The sequence below is a fragment of the Bos mutus genome, chromosome 13 (genome assembly GCF_027580195.1).
Source record: "Bos mutus isolate GX-2022 chromosome 13, NWIPB_WYAK_1.1, whole genome shotgun sequence".
In the NCBI taxonomy this organism is placed as follows: domain Eukaryota; kingdom Metazoa; phylum Chordata; class Mammalia; order Artiodactyla; family Bovidae; genus Bos; species Bos mutus.
In genome coordinates this window covers 47,646,983-47,654,594 of record NC_091629.1, presented here as the reverse complement: position 1 = coordinate 47,654,594, position 7,612 = coordinate 47,646,983, and the positions used below count along the sequence as shown (strand labels likewise).

At 45.9% G+C, this 7,612-nt stretch overlaps 1 non-coding gene across 1 annotated transcript; it reads left to right on the top strand.

The window, feature by feature from the left end:
• The first annotated feature begins 7,160 nt into the window (after positions 1 to 7,160).
• On the top strand, positions 7,161 to 7,233 carry TRNAG-UCC (transfer RNA glycine (anticodon UCC)). The gene has a single exon. It is a non-coding gene; the product is annotated as a tRNA-Gly (tRNA).
• The last annotated feature ends 379 nt before the right edge of the window (positions 7,234 to 7,612 follow it).

Genomic DNA, 7,612 nt, shown 5'->3' with positions numbered 1-7,612 from the left:
AAAAAGAAAAAAATAGAGTAAAAGTTGCAAGACTAAATTTTCCTCTGTTCATTTCTTTGCATTTGTACTTTTTCAATAAAAATACTTTTTACTGATGTCAAAAAAAAAAAAGTAAATAAATCCATCTAGGGAGTGTCAAGTAGGGTAGAGGCCAGGACGTACTGGATGGTGCAGAACGGAAGCCACTTTGAAGGACAATCCTGCTCGGTCCTTTTAGCCTCAGGTCACCAGACCCAGCCCTTTCCTAGAGGTACCCCACTTCCAAGTTGGCTTCTGACGTCCTCAAACTGTTCACAGGCTTGGTCCCACACAGCTCATCCTGCCCCAAATAGGACTCCATTGCCCACTCTATCATCCTACTTTCTGCCCATTGAATCATATTTTTCAGGGTCTGATGTTATTCTTTGGACCTGATACTACACCCTGGTGAGAGCTGTGAAGTTTCTTCACCTATAAACAGGAGATGTAATGCCAATGGTCCCATTCACCATCAGAGTCACTGTATTTATCACGCTCTCCCTGACCCAAGGCCCAGATCCTGCGCTTGAGACTTCCCTCATCGCCTGGGGCACACTTCCTTTGTGGCTCTATATTGAGAACCCCTCGAGCACAGAAGCCAACTGCTCCCACCCACTTCTTTCAGATTCCAGACCCTACCCCTACTAGCTTCTATTCCTCTCTCTCTCCCTCTGCATGCAATGCAGTATAAACCCCACATACTCATCCCACCAAATGTTGAGAAGTCTAATGAATTTCTATGAAAGTGAAGTGAAAAGTATCAGTCGCTCAGTCATGTCCGACTCTTTGTGCCCCGTGGACTGTAGCCCACCAGGTTCCTCAGTCCATGGGATTCACCAGGCAACCCACCAATACCCAATGGTGGGTTGCCATTCCCTTCTCCAGGGGATCTTCCCAACCCAGGGATTGAACCTGGATCTCCAGCATTGCAAGCGGATTCTTTGCCATCTGAGCCACCAGGGAGAAGGCCAGTGAATTTCTAAAGGCAGGTCCTAAGCCAAGGGGAAAATATGGGAACTGGTCTTTTCATTTTAAAGATCAAAAACTAAGCACCTCCCTAACATCAGCTTTTAACTGTGCTAGAAAAAGTGCTCTTGTTGAAGACAAGTTACCAGTGCACACTCCCTTCACTGTTATGGCCATTTTTTCTGTGTCTCTTTATGTCATTTCTTTCAGGAATTTCAACTGGACTTATCCGAGTCAACCAGAAAAGTTGTGACCATGTTTTATCTCAGAAGGAAAGGGTGCAGGAGTCTTGATTCCTGATCCTCCATGTAGCTTCTGGCTCACATGCAAGTTTGCCAAATTCATCCCCAGCTTCAGCTCTGAAAATCAAGGGTCTACTTGGAGGCACATGTTGATGAAGCCATGGAACATACCCTGTGACACCTTTCCCAGGGGCAATAGGTATCAATTCTCCATATTATTGCACATTTCAGAGGGAAGTTTCCAGAAGAGTTCAAGAGAATCTGCTGCATCTGGATAGGGAAATGGCTAAATCATTTTGTGTTCCAGAACACCCAACGTCCTAATTTACAAGGACAGTAAGGAGATCAAACCAGTCAAATCTAAAGGAAATCAACCCTGAATATTCATTGGAAGGACTGATGCTGAAACTGAAGCTCCAATACTTTGACCACCTGGTATGAAGAGGAAAAGATTCTGATGCTGGGAAAGGTTGAGGGCAAGAGGAGAAGGGGCCACAAGAGGATGAGGTGGTTGGATGACATCACCGACTCAATGGACATGATTTTGAGCAAACTCTGGGAGACAGTGACAGACAGGGAAGCCTGGTGTGCTGCAGTTTATGGGGTCACAAAGTGCTGGACATGACTTAGCGAATGAGCAACAGCAACTTGGAGAGCTATGGGCGAGAAATCCAGGACAGTGCCCCCAGGGACGAAACTAGAGCCTATAAAGCACAGGAACACTTTCCCTCTCTTAGGACCCAATCTTTCTCTCTCCCCAGCTTCCTCTGCTTCTTTTCCCACATTAAGTCTGCATGCCACCTAACTTTGTTTGGGTTCCCTCAGAAGCAGACCTGGAGACACAGATTCAAATGCAATTAGTTTATTTAGGAGTTGATCCCTGAAAATACTGATCAGTGAGTGGGACAGGCCAAGGAAAGGAATGGTGCCAGTTACCACTGAGCCTTCCAAAGAGCACCAGAGACAGTGTAGAACATGGGTCAGAGTTATCCCAGGGACAGGGGCTTCCCAGATGGCGCTAGTGGTAAAGAATCTGCCTGCCAACACAAGAGATGCAAGACACATGGGTTCGATCTCTGGGTCAGGAAGATGCCCTGGAGAAGGAGATGTCAACCCACTCCAGCATTCTTGCTTGGAAAATTCTATGGACAGAGGAGCATGGCAGGCTACAGTCTATGGGGTTGCCAAGGGTTGGACACAACTGAGCGTATACACACACACACACAGAATTATCCCACCCAATGGGTTAGAGAGCTGGGATACTCATTCCCCCTCCCTGCGACTTCCATCAGTCGTTGATGGAGGGAGGGCTGCTCCCCGGGTATTAACCCTCTTTAATGTTTAGTCGCAAATGTTGTGTCCGATTCTTTTGTGACCCCATGGAGTGTAGCCTGCCAGGGCTCTGTCCAAGGGATTTTCCAGGCAAGAATACTGGAGTGGGTCGCCATTTCCTACTCCAGGGGATCTTACCAACCCAGGGACTGAACCCACATCTCTTGTGTATCCTGCAATGCAGGCAGATTCTTTAACGCTGTGCCACCACTAACCCTCTAACACTCTAGCGTTCCTTGTGTGCAGGTGACTGTGCCCCCAGCGGAAAGTGGATAGATTAAAGTCCTCGGGTGGAAGATGGCAGGTCCCAGGTGTTTTTAGTAAACGGTGTTCAGAGTGTCCAGCAGAGGGCCTCACAGTTACGGGTGGTGCACTGGCCCTGGCTGCCTCCTTACCCCAGCCCAGATGCTGTACAAGTTTTCATCACTAGTTCTTGCCCTTTTTTTTTTTTTTTTTTTTTTGGCCACAGCACACAGGATCTTCCCCAATGAGGGATCGAACCTGTGTCCCCTGAAGTGGAAGCAGAAGTCTTAACCACTGGGCTGCCAGCAAAGTCCGTTCTTCCCCTTTTGTTAGGGGCTGAATGATGTCTTCCCACAATTGGTATGTTGCAGCCTAACCCCCAGTACCTCCAAAAGACACTATTTGAAGAAATGGTCTTTAAAGAGGTGATTAAGTTAAAAGGAGGCTTTTAGGGTGAGCCCTAATCCAATCTGATTGCCATCCTTACTAGAAGGGGACATTGGACACGCAGAGAGACTCCAGGGATGCTCACACACAGAGAAAAGACCATATGAGGACGCAGGGAGGAGGCAACTATCTACAAACCAACTATCTGCAAACCAAGGAGCTAAAATCTCAGCAGGAACCAACCCTGCTAATACCTTGATCTTAGACTTTTAGCCACCAGAATCTTGAGAAGTAAATTTCTGTTGGTTGAACTACCTGGTCTGTGGTACTTTGTTATGGCAGCTGTAGTAAAGTAATACACCCTTCCAAGGATCTGTTTCTCCATCCCCAGTTGGCCCAGCCAAGTTGCCTCTGGTTGACCCAGCTCATCTTTTTGAGCCAGGCCATGTGCAGGGCATCACCAGCTTGATAGACGTGAGTTGGAGCAAGCTCTGGGAATTGGTGAAGGGCAGGGAAGCTTGGTGTGCTGCAGTCCATGGGGTAGCAGAGAGTTAGACATGACTGAGCTACTGAACTGTCTGATGGGTCAGAAATGACTGAAACATCCCTGGGTCAGGTGTCCATCTGAGTCCATCTAGTCATTAGGGGGAGCAGGATTGCACAGCAAGGACTGTGAATGAGAAAGGAAACATCATTGGAGGAGGCACCAGATGTGCCTTGGCCTTCTGGAATGGCGCTAGGCTGGTGTGGCCAGTCATCCACATACTTGCTTTAATCTGGGTCATCTTCAAACTACTGTGTCTTTGTCCTAGAAAAAGAACATTGGGGAAAATAAATCAACAGAAGGCTGAGCATCTAGACACTGCCTCGGACAACCCAAACCTCAGATCACAGGTTGGCTAGTTTCTTGGCATGGAGATTGTGACTGTGAAAGCCTGCAGCCCTGTCCACCGGGGCCGAATCAGAAGCTAAGAGGCGCAGCTCGCCTTGTCTGGAAACCAGCAGGATGCGAGGCTGACAGTTAATTAGATTAATTAGGAAACCATGCCTTAAAATGTAATGTTGTTTTCATGAGCTCTTAAAGCCGATCAAAATGTTTGCTGAGCTTTATGGCTGGTAATTAACAGCCTTGTAAAAATACACAAGGAAACAAGGAGATGTCAGGGAGCTAATGAATGTGACAGCTGCCAGACACACAGACCAAGCCTGGTTCCAGCCTTAACATCAGCTGCTTTGAATCCCAACGCTGCTTCAGTTTGCTGTGGCCTCAGACAAGTTCCTCACCCTTGCTGGTCTTCTACAGTCATCTGCCTAGATGATGACCTCTAAGGCTGGATAACCTCTAAGCCCTGGCCCAGCTACATTTCTCAGATATTCCCTTTCTGCTCCCTCTCAAAAGCTCCATCCTCTTGCAGCTCCACTGCTCTGAGGGCTATTCAACCCTCAAGAATTCTTAGGTCAAGGCCTAACTCTTTCACCATAGGGAGACCCTTAGCATACCACTCCTTGGAAGTGGACATACAAAGCTTTCATGGCTAAAGATCCACTCAGCCTTCTTTGGCAACAAGATTTTCCTTTAGGAGAGCTCTCCCTCCTGGTTCTCAGTCCCTGTGCTGTAGTCAGAATTGATTCCTTGGCGCTACGATGGGCTTGTGTCTCAGCTATAGTAATCAGAGCATCTTAGTCCCCTGACCACAGTGATTTGTTCAGGGATGGTCACCTCACACAATTAGAGCCAATGAGACACAGCAGAGAGAGGGACTGTCCATGCAGTTCCACTAGGATGACTTAGGCCCAGGATTGCAGGCAGCTCTTTTGGCACCGTGTTCAGTGTGAATGCTCTAGCGTGGAGCAAGGCTGAGCTAGACGATGGAGAGAGACCAAGCATGGGTACCAGGTGTTTGGGCCCCTGAGTTCAGTGACATCTTAAATTTATGCTTGGAGTTTTCAATCACATGAACCAAAAAGTTTCCTTTATTGTTTTAAGCCATTTTGAGGTGAGTTTTCTGTCATTTGCGAACAAGACTACTACTTGACCTTCCTCTGTTTAAAGCTTGGGGAGATGAGAAGGAATCAGTGAAAGAAGACTGAGCAGTGGCCAGTGATATAGGAGAAAAATCAAGAAAATAAAATGTCCTGGAAGTCAAATGAGGAAGGGATTTTAAGGAGATGAGAGCGGTTGGTCATCTATGTGCAGTTACATGCTGTGTTTGTGAATACGGGGGTGTGAGAAAGAGAGGGAGAGAAACAAACTCATAAAGGCAGAGAAAAAAGAGAAATCACTTTATAGTGAAAGTACATGCCACAATTAGTACATGCTGTTTCCTATACATAAAAAAGTCATTTGTGCTCTTTTTCCCTTAGAGAATTTTTTGTTTATCTTCTCAAAGCCCACCTCAAGGGCATCTCCTCTTTCCCAAGTCCCAAGGCAGAGTTAGTCACTCCTTTCCCAATACCCCCTTGGCGTGTTGATGTGTGAAGCTTCTCTATACACATTTCACTCTGAGCCCCTTCATAACTGGACTGAAATGGATACATAAGGTTGCCACTTGTTCACAGGTTAAACTGTCAGAAGGAAGAGAAGAAAATACCTGCAATTGCTGTTGACAAGATTCATTGTTTACCCGATGCCTTCTTTGTAAGAACTCACATTAAGAATTCCCAGGAAAAAAAGATGGGGTGTCTTAAACAACCGGTAGATTTCCTCCTGGAAGATAATGAGAATTATTGAGTATATTGAGTCTCCTTTTTGTTTTCACCTCCAAGGCTCTCAAAGCTAATCAAATGCTTTTGTCAACATCACCAGTGACCTCCATGTTGCTAAAGCAAGTGATCAGTCCTCAGTTCTTACCTTATTTATCCCATTAGCATCACTGTACATAGATGACCGCTCTCTTCTCCTTAATATCCTTTCTTCATTTGGCTTCCAGGACATTTTATTTTCTTGATTTTTCTCCTATATCCCTGGCCACTGCTCAGTCTTCTTTCACTGATTCCTTCTCATCTCCTCAACATTTAAACAGAGGAAGTTCATAGGGTCTGGTCCCTTGTCATGTCCATCTCTATCACATTCCCTCCACTGGCAATCTCATATCACCTCCTGACTTCAAATACCATCTCTCTGACGATGATGCCCAGATTTTTATCTGTATCCCAGACAGATTTGTATCTTGTAGCCTCCCTGATCTTGGGCTCATATGTCCAACGCCAATTTCATCTCTCTCTCTTTTTTGACTGCACACTGCAGCATGTGGGATCTTCCCCGACCAGAGATCAAACCCATGTTCCCTGCACTGGCAGGCGGATTCTTAACTACTGAACTACCAGGGAAGTCCCCCCACGTCTCTTTTTAGACATCCATATTAGTCAGCTCAGGCTGCCATAATAAGATGCCACAGAGTGGGTGGCTAAAACAACAGACATTTATTTTCTTACAGTTCTGGAGGCTGAAAGTCCAAGATCAAGGTGCCTGCAGGGTTGGTTTCTGGTGAGGCCTCTCTTCCTGGTTGTTGATAGTCACTCACTATGTCCCCACATGGCCTTTCATCTGTGTGTACCTAGAGAGAGAGAGATCTCTGGGTGTTTCTTCCTATAACAACAGCAAACTATCAGATTAGGGTCCCATCTTTTCTGTCTCATTTAACCTTAATTGCCTCCTTAGCAATCCTAACTCCAGTACTGTCACACTGGGGGTTAAGGCCTCAACATATGGATTTTAAGGGGACACAATTCAATCCATAACATTATATCCAACAGGCTTCTCAAACTAAACACATTTGAGATTAAATCTGTTCTCCCCAAGCCTGTTCCACCCACAATCTTTCTTGTCTCAGGAAATGAAAACTCATACCTTTTAGTTGCTCAAGACAAAAACCTTGGGGACATCCTTGATTCCTTTCTCTTTTTTCATACCCACCTCCAATCCATAAGCAAATCCTACCATTTCCACCTTTAAAATATATCCTGGGGAACTGCCTGGTGGTCCAGTGGTTGGGACTCAGCACTTCCACTGCTGAAGGCCCAGGTTCAATCCCTGGTCAGGGAATTAGGATCCCAAAAGCTGTGCAATGCAGCCCAAAAAAAGAAGAAAAAATAAAATAAAATATATCCTGTACCCGATCACTTCTTACCTCCTCTCTGCTTCTACTCTATCCCAAACTGTCATCGTCTCTTGCCTGGATTATGACAATAGTCTTCTAAGTGGTTTTCCTGCTTCTGCCCTATCACCCTCCAGTCAATTTCAATCACAATTTCCAAAGATATCTCTTTCAAGCCGTAGGTCCTATCACACCTTCCTCTGCTCCTGTAATGGCACCATTATGCTTAGAGTAAAAGCCAAAGTACACACGTGGCCTCCACAGTCTACAAAGGACTGTCATGGTCAGTCCCCTTGTTTCCTCTTTGACTTTCTCTCCTATTGAATG